Raw genomic sequence first — 8343 nt, forward strand, 5'->3', positions numbered from 1 at the left:
CCAGCAAGTTTGCAGATAACAGCAAACTCTGTGGCCAACATGCAGAAAGGAAAGGATGCCATCCAGAGGGACCCAGACAGTCTTGAAAGATACGGCTGTGCAAACTTCATGAAGTTTGCCATGGCCAAGTGCCAGGCCCTGACTGTGGGCTGGGGAAATCCCAAACACAAGAACAGGCTGGGTAACAAACTGGCTGAGAGCAGCCCTGCAGAGAATGACTTGGGGATACTGGTTGATTGAAAAATGGGACGTGACCTGTCCCAGAACTCACAGCCCAGAAAGTCAACCATATGTTGGGCTGCATCCAAAGCAGCATGGCCAGCAGGGTGAGGAAGGGGATTTTGCCCTTCTACTCTGCCTTTGTGACACCTCACCTGCATGCAGATCTGAGGTCCTCAACATAAGAAAGACATGGATCTGCTGGAGCCAGTCCACAGGAGGGCCACCAAGATGATCAGACGACCAGAGCTTCTCTCCTGTGAAAACAGACTGAGAGATCTTTGGTTATGCAGGCTGAAAAAAAGGAGACTCAGGAGAAATTATAGCACCTTCCAGCACCTAAAAGGGGCCTATGAGAGAACTGGGGTGAGAGTTTGGACAAAGGTATGTAGCAACAGGACAAGTGGTAATGGATTTAAACTGAAAGAGGGTAGGTTTACATTAGGTATTAGGAAGAAATTCTTCACCATGAAGATGGTGAGACACTGACACAGGTTTCCCAGAGAAGCTGTAGATACCCCATTCCTGGAATTGTTCAAGGCCAAGTTGGATAGGACATTGAGCTACTTGGTCTAGTGTAAATTGATACCCACCATGGCAGGGGTATTGTAACGAGATGATCCTTAAGGTTCATTCCAACCCAAGCCATTCTATAATTATGTGATAACTGGAAGATTTACTTCTTTCAGCACATTCAGTCACATATTATGTTCCTCTCATTCAAATATTTGAGTGTAAAAGTTGATTTTTTTAAATGAACAAACACTTGAGAATGAAGTTTTAATGCCCATTGAAGTTAAGCCAGATAACTATGTGAAAGTAATTTACATGAGTTTGATTTCTCCACTTCAAGATAAAGTCAATGATAAAAGAACTGCCCAATTCCTTCTCATGTATATGAAAGCAAATAACACCAATGATTTAACCAACTGAGTGAATGTGTAAATTAAAATGGTTTTCTCCCACATAAAAATCTACATAAACCAAATATTCCATATTCATTTATCACCTATTTTACCGTGTAAGTACTGCTCAGATATCACACATATAAAGGACAATACTAAAAATTCAAGAGCAAAAGTCTGAAAAGTCAATACTTTTCTTTCAGAGTATTTCAAATATTAAGTGTGTCCTTTATTTTTTCTGAAACCTATTGAGATGAAGAATGATGAATGCATTCTAGTTACCAGGGTTTTGTTCAACCAAAAGTGCTCCCAGTACTTCCACAGCTGGAGGCCACTTTTCAAACTATTCATACCAGGGCTGGATAATTAAAGTGTGGACACCAAAACCTGAGCAGGTTCTTGAGCAGATCTGAGCCCTGTGATTCAAGGAATCTCCAAAACAGTGTTGATACTAGGCAGGTATTTCCAGCACTCCTGAACTTTTAGGCCTTTGAAAACATACTCTCTTACCCCACACAGCCTCCTGGTCTCATCTTGCCTCTGTGAGCACCATCTTCTTCCAGACCTGCTGGGTTTCAGTTGTCACACTGAAGCACTAATTTGAGAATGAAAACTATGATCTGGCTCATCACTCCTGAAAGATCACCAAACCCCTATCTTCAGTAATTACAAGCTCCATATCCCAGGGAAAGCATCACAAAGAACAAAATTCCTCTCACATCAGCACCAGACATCTCTATTCACTGGGGACGCATTTTGATGGCAAGGGATGTTTTAAGAGCAGGCTATGCAACAGATACCTGTACTACCTGTATGGTACGGGAACAAGTGATCCCACTGGGCAGTTCTCAGCTTAGTTGTAGGTTGTATTTGTGAACCTAAGTATCTCCTGTAATTTCTCATCACCTCAGTTTCCCTAGGGTAGAATGGGTAGATTTCATTAGCATTTGAAAAGCCATCTGAGATCTTGAGATGGAAGGTGATGCATAAGTGCAGATCAAAGGGAGCTGTGCCCATATACTGATAAAAAGGAGAACACCACAACTCAAGCTATAGCCTTAAGTATACCATTAGTAAAACCTCAGTAAAATTTACCCAGATGAGTGGAGGTTGCAAAAGATGCCCAAGGACATGGGTAAGCTCTTGAGGATCTGAGGGGTGTCTTCAAAGTCTCCTCTGGTATCCTCTTACTGTAGTGGGAATTATGAGTGTTTATAACCTGACAGGACTGGTTTGTAGACATACAGTGTTCTTGTAATTTTATTTAACATTTGTTTAAACAAAGCATTAACACAAAAAGATCCCTGATACAGAAGGAATGGATCAGAAGTCCTTTTATCTGTAAGAAACTAGTTGAAAGGAAGAGTGGCTAATGAAACCACTTTTTTTGAGGCAGGTGGTAATTTATGGAATGAGAGATATACCAACATGAAGAGCATCACAAACATGCCTAGACTAAATGCAGGTATAATAATATAATCTTCTCTTTTAAGCTCATATGCAAAGAGATATAAGGAAACATTCTTTTAAAAAATCACCAGAAAAATCTGCTTTTCCATTACCCTTTTCAAGCACATAGCTCATGATTTCATCCCTCACAAGGGAAAAGACAGGAAGAAAAAGTCAAAATGGTTAACGGAATAATGTCTTCTGTTGAGCTGAGTCTTAAAAAACTGTTATTTTTAGGTTTCCCACTGCAAATGACATATCCTTTGTCTTGTGACACTAGGCATTGTTTAAAAGGAAACCTAAACTGACTATGACTTTCTTCTCAAGAAGAACTGGTCTGAAAACCTCAGGTATTTAAAGTTGTGTGTTATTTCATTCTTCTTTTAGGTTGTAAGAAAATTGCACTGATGTGTCCTCACACCTTCTTCATCCTTGAAATGAAAAACAGCTGTGATCAAAGTAACTGATTAATGTAGCTTCTAAGAAAGCTGTGACTTATCGTGAATGTATCCAACCACAATGATTTTAATCTCAATTTTGCCATCAAACACCTTTATTTCTGCATGCAGCAGAATTACCCTAATTGCTTGGGGTTTCTTTCTTTCTTTTCTTTTTCTCTTTTTTTTTTTTTTTTTATCTGGTTGGTCCAAGAGCCCTAAGTGCTTCAACATCTAAAAATCAGCAGATAGATATGCTGCAGACTAGCCTTCAGAACTCACAGATGTTCTTGTGCACAAACCTACCCAGAACTACCTTGTCTCCCTGCCTGCCCTCACTCTGAATTTTGTCTTCTTCAGCTGCCTAGGCAATACACACACCAGAGAGCACACCTGGAGGTCTGGCCAAACAGAGGCCATTTGGATGGATTTGTTTGAGAGCAGATGGTCTATAAATGAGAATGCTGCAGCTCAGATGCTCCACGATTGTCCATTAATACTTGTCACCAAGAGATAAACAAGATGTTTTTGCAAAATAAATCAGAGATTTTTCTTGTGACATCATGATATTAAACTTGGGATGTTTTCAGCAGTGCTAAGGAAAGTGAAAAAATGCTCAGATGACTTGGAAGCACCCTCTAAGCAGTTGGAGACACTCTTCCTAAAGAGCAGGAAAGGACCCCAAGCTTCAAGCTTCAATCTATTCCATGCACAGTTACTTCTTTTCATTTCCCTAGAACTATTTAATTTCCCTGGTATCTATTTTTCTCCTGCTTGTATCAATTACAGTTCCACTGAGTCACCTGTATCTCCATCGAGTATATATATATGCTCTCCCTGACCACTTCTCTCTTATTAACCTCTGCTTCTTACTCTCCTAAATACCTTTTCACCAGTACTTGCTTTTCTTATGTGTTCTGACTGTGTTAATGTTCATATCCTCTCCTGCTTGATATAGCACAATTGTTTCCTGTCTCTAGCTAGAAACTATACCCTCTTCCTCATTGCCACAACACTTTTTCTCTAGTGACATCAGGAAAAAAGTTCTCCTCATACGTCTGCTGATAGGAACTGCTTCTGCCTGCTCCTAGATGTCCCATTGCTTTCCTCCTGGATGCTGGCAGCTGGGGAGATTGCTTATGACTCTTTGGCAAGCATTTTAGGTGAGCTAAAGTCCCAGTTATGTATGCATGCCATCATATCCCTGATATCTGGACTGAGTAAGTAGACAGAATTTTATATAGACAACATGTAATGGAATGACATTTAAGTGCCTATGTGCAGTATTGTGTTGTTGAAAACTTTTCAGCTGTTGTATAATTCTGAGGACCTCTAAACTGTTTACTCTTTGAGGTGCTCCAGACTTGAAGTTTTGCAGATATAGGCCTTACTGCTGTTTAAATCCAGTTTCAAGTTCTGAGCAATTCAATATACTTAAAAACACAAGCTTTAGATCTCACAAAATATAGAGGCATATGTCCATGTATTTTGAATTGCTCAAGATGTTTTCAGAATTAATCCACAAAATAAGACTAACCACAATATGGGAGGTCCGGGTTTAATTCTGTCTTCTGAGGAATTCATATCAATGTGTGCTGGCTAAAATCACCAGTGCATTTACGCATTTGTTGCTGTGAGATATGGATTAGGAGAAGGGCAAAACAGGCTTAAAACTTAAAAGGTATAAAGAACCTTTATTAACAGGACTACAAGAATATGAAGCATCAGAATAAAACTTCCAGAACACCTTTCCACCCCTTGCCCAACGTTTTTCTTTCCCTACTGACAACGTAGAGACAAAACCTGGGATGTTAAAGCAGTACCAACTATACAATAGTCTTTCATCAATTCTTGTAGGGAGAGGAGCTTTCTCTTGTCATGCCATGGAGACTTCTCCACAAGAAAGCTTTCTCGTGGATTTTCATTTCCACAAATAGCAGCTGCCCAGGCAAAAAGTTCTGTATCATGAAATTCCTCCCATTTTTACAGCCCTCCTAGAGGTGTGTCCATGGGCCATGAACTCATGTGTGGAGAAGGCACAGTCCTCTGATAGGCATCTGTGGCATCCTCCTTGGAGATCAATTCCCTAAGATAAGATAAAACTGCCTAGTCACTGTGCCTAAGCTATGGACCCCTTCCTTCCTGCTTCAGGAACCCGTGTTATCTCTCTGTTAACTACTGGTCATCTTATCCCTGCTCAGACCATTGGTCCCCTTCCCAATATAAACCCCAGCTTTTACCCAGTTTGGGGTTAGACCATTAATGGCTTCCTTGGCTGAAGCCTGCGTTAAAGACTCCTTGCAGAATGCTATTATGGTCTACCCATCTCTTGTCTGTTTCGGCTGGGTTAACGCCTTAACGGAGCTGGCTGGGCTGAACAGAGCTGATCATAGAACAGAAATTGCTGCTAAGAGCTGATCACTTATAGCCCTTGCCTGTGCTCCAAGGATTACCCCTGGCTGGAGGCTGCCTGCAGAGCCCTGGACGGTGGCTCTGTCCCCTGGGACAGCCTGGCTATCTGGGCTTGTTGCCAGCAGAAGCTGGGGGTTGGACAGGCCCCCAGGATCCCAACCTGCAACACTCATGGAGTATTTTTTTAAGGATGAGCTGTTCAAAAGAAAAGGTTTTCTTTATCTGTGTTTGTGATAATCTCTGGAAACAGAGGTTTTCTTCTTCTCTCCCTGGGGGCAAAGGGTCTCCATCAGCTCTCATCTATCTCTCTCTGTACAAGGTTCTCATGGGATCACAGCTACTCCAACATCTGCTTGGCTTCATCAAGAGATGCCTCTGCTTAGATCTACAGTTTGAGTACTTCATCCCCCCATACTCTTTCATGAATTGAAGGAGATATTTCAGTATATCATTGTCCATCTCCATGGCACTATGAAAAGAATATTTCAGTCCCATTAAGCATATCCTCATTCTGTTTCCGTCTGAGCCTTGACTCTTTTTTTACTGACCTTGTTGTTCTCATGTTATCTTTCTACATGTTGTCACTCCTTTTCTCTCTCTGGAGAAAGGAACAAGGTCTGCAGGTCTCATCTGTGTAGTGACAGGGTTAATATCTCAGCCAGTGGCCACAGCAGTGGTGATGGATTTCAGGCTGCGCCGCTGGGAGGGGTGGGTGGTCCTGGTTGGGCCTGGAGCCATTGGTGTGTGTGCTGGGGAGGAGGTTTAGTGTCGGCGAGATGTCAGCAACCATGGCCCAGCTCAGGCTGGGACCAGGTGCCTGCAGCTTCCATCCCCCTCCCACGAGCTTCTGGGCTCCAGCCCAGCCACCCCCAGGCCCCACAGGCCGCAGGGGAGCAGGGCCAGCCTCACCAGAGCTCCAATACCTTCTGAGGATGGAAGCCAAGAGAGAAAGTACCCAGGTTTGTGGTTTTTAAAATGTAGATCTCACAGAGACAGATCTCATTTCTAAATGGTGCAAAATGTTGTCAGTTCTCAGAACTAACCAGCTACTGGCCTTTCCCAGGCACAGAGGAGGCTCCCAACAGCTTCTGTCAAAGAAAGCACTTCCGTGGGTGTTTTTCACTTCTTCCCCAAATGTCAGTCAATGTGAAACCACCACACAATGTTTCCTGTATCTTAGGAATGAGTGCAAAAATCAGATGATAAACTAGAGATGCTGGCCAGAGTGAGTGGAAGTTGATGGCTTGTGAGACTTAGTGACAGAATTCTGGGAGCTTCAGAAACAGTCAAGGACATGTACCCTTCCATACTTATACCTGCATACTGAATAACTTTATGGCTACTAAATTTCAGTACCATCAAGGTTTCCTAGAAATGGGGTTTCCAAGTAATTTTCCCTATTGCTTGTGCCTCTCTTCAATAATACTTTGAATCTACATAGTTAAAAATATGTTTGGCAGTAACAAAAGTGCCTTCCTGGGGATGTCTTTGCTTGTCATTCTCCTCAAGTCCAGAAGCTGAGGAATGTCGCCCTGAAAACTCAGCTTCTGAGCTTGCTGACATGGTTTTCTAAAGACTTTCCCAGGACAGTAACTGTAAACATAGATATGTGTACATTCTTTCTGTTACACGTCTTGTGATGGACATCTCTCATGGCCAGTGCAGTGAGAAAGTGTTATCCTGACCATCCAATCCCTGGCCATGGTCAAAAGCCTATAAATCCTGGGAGGGAAAATAAACCTTCTCTTCATTTCACCACACCTCTACCTGTGTCCGTGTGATCTATTCATCTTCAGCAGCAATAGAGGAAAGCTTATAGACACACTCAAAAAATAGATGAGGATTGATGATTTGCATACAAAGGATCCCCATGCAGTCCTTTGCTCACTGTAGTATTTATACAGTATTTACATAGCATTTAATGTATTTATAATGTATATATAAAACAAAGGGTCCCTCTGTTTTGGCAGTATTTTATAGTGACCCAGCTTATCTGTAGCTTTTCCCTCTGCTTTCCCCCTCATTATTCCAATCTTTGCCTTGTAACACTGTTCCTGAGAATATCATTGGTAAGGGCTAGGATATCTCAATCACAAATTGGCAAAGGACAGAGATTCTGTGCCTAGGTAAACAATCCTTATAACCAGTAGTGGGTAATTTTCTTGTGCTTCAAAAAACAGTCAAATTTGACTTTTAGCCATACCACAGAAGAGTTTAAAATAACCATGCAATAGAGAGAATAAACAGATAGTAAAAGAGAGGTTAGGATATTTTTTCATTATATGGCATTTGTCCTACATATTTTGTGCCCAGTATGATGGTTAAACTTGCAAACACACCAAGGTCAAGTCTGAAATTCAGAATAGAGTGGAACTTGTTTTTGTCAGTATCAATTTGTAGCAACAGCAGTTTTACCAGCAGGGTGTATTAACTACAGTGGAGGACTGTCAAACTGCCAGCTGAGTCCCTGGGAAGCCTGTTATCAGATAGGGTGATGATAATTACTACAGTTCCATCATCCTGGCTTTGCTGAAATATTCTTGTGGAAATGTGAGAACATAATTGATAAACACAATATAGAGAATCAAAAGACTTTTCTTTAAGAGTGTACATTTGCAATAGACCCTCAGTCTGTGTCCTCACCTTAATGAGTAATAATGACTGAAAAGAGATGGGCAAAAAGACAAAGGCAATGAAGAAAAACCTAGATCCTTCCTTCAATATTAAAGACTGAAAACTGAATGGTAAAATCCTGTACATGCTTCTCAGACCCCAACACAAAAAAAGGAATCTTCTACAATGCTGATAATCATTGAATCAGTTATAATATAGTTGCCAAAGACACTGAGTAGTACTTATAAAAGTGTAAAGAAAAAGATCTGATACGAAGGTAGAGGGAGAAGTACGCAAACCGCTGAAAC

The sequence above is a fragment of the Poecile atricapillus genome, chromosome W (assembly GCF_030490865.1).
Source record: "Poecile atricapillus isolate bPoeAtr1 chromosome W, bPoeAtr1.hap1, whole genome shotgun sequence".
Taxonomy (NCBI): Eukaryota; Metazoa; Chordata; class Aves; order Passeriformes; family Paridae; genus Poecile; species Poecile atricapillus.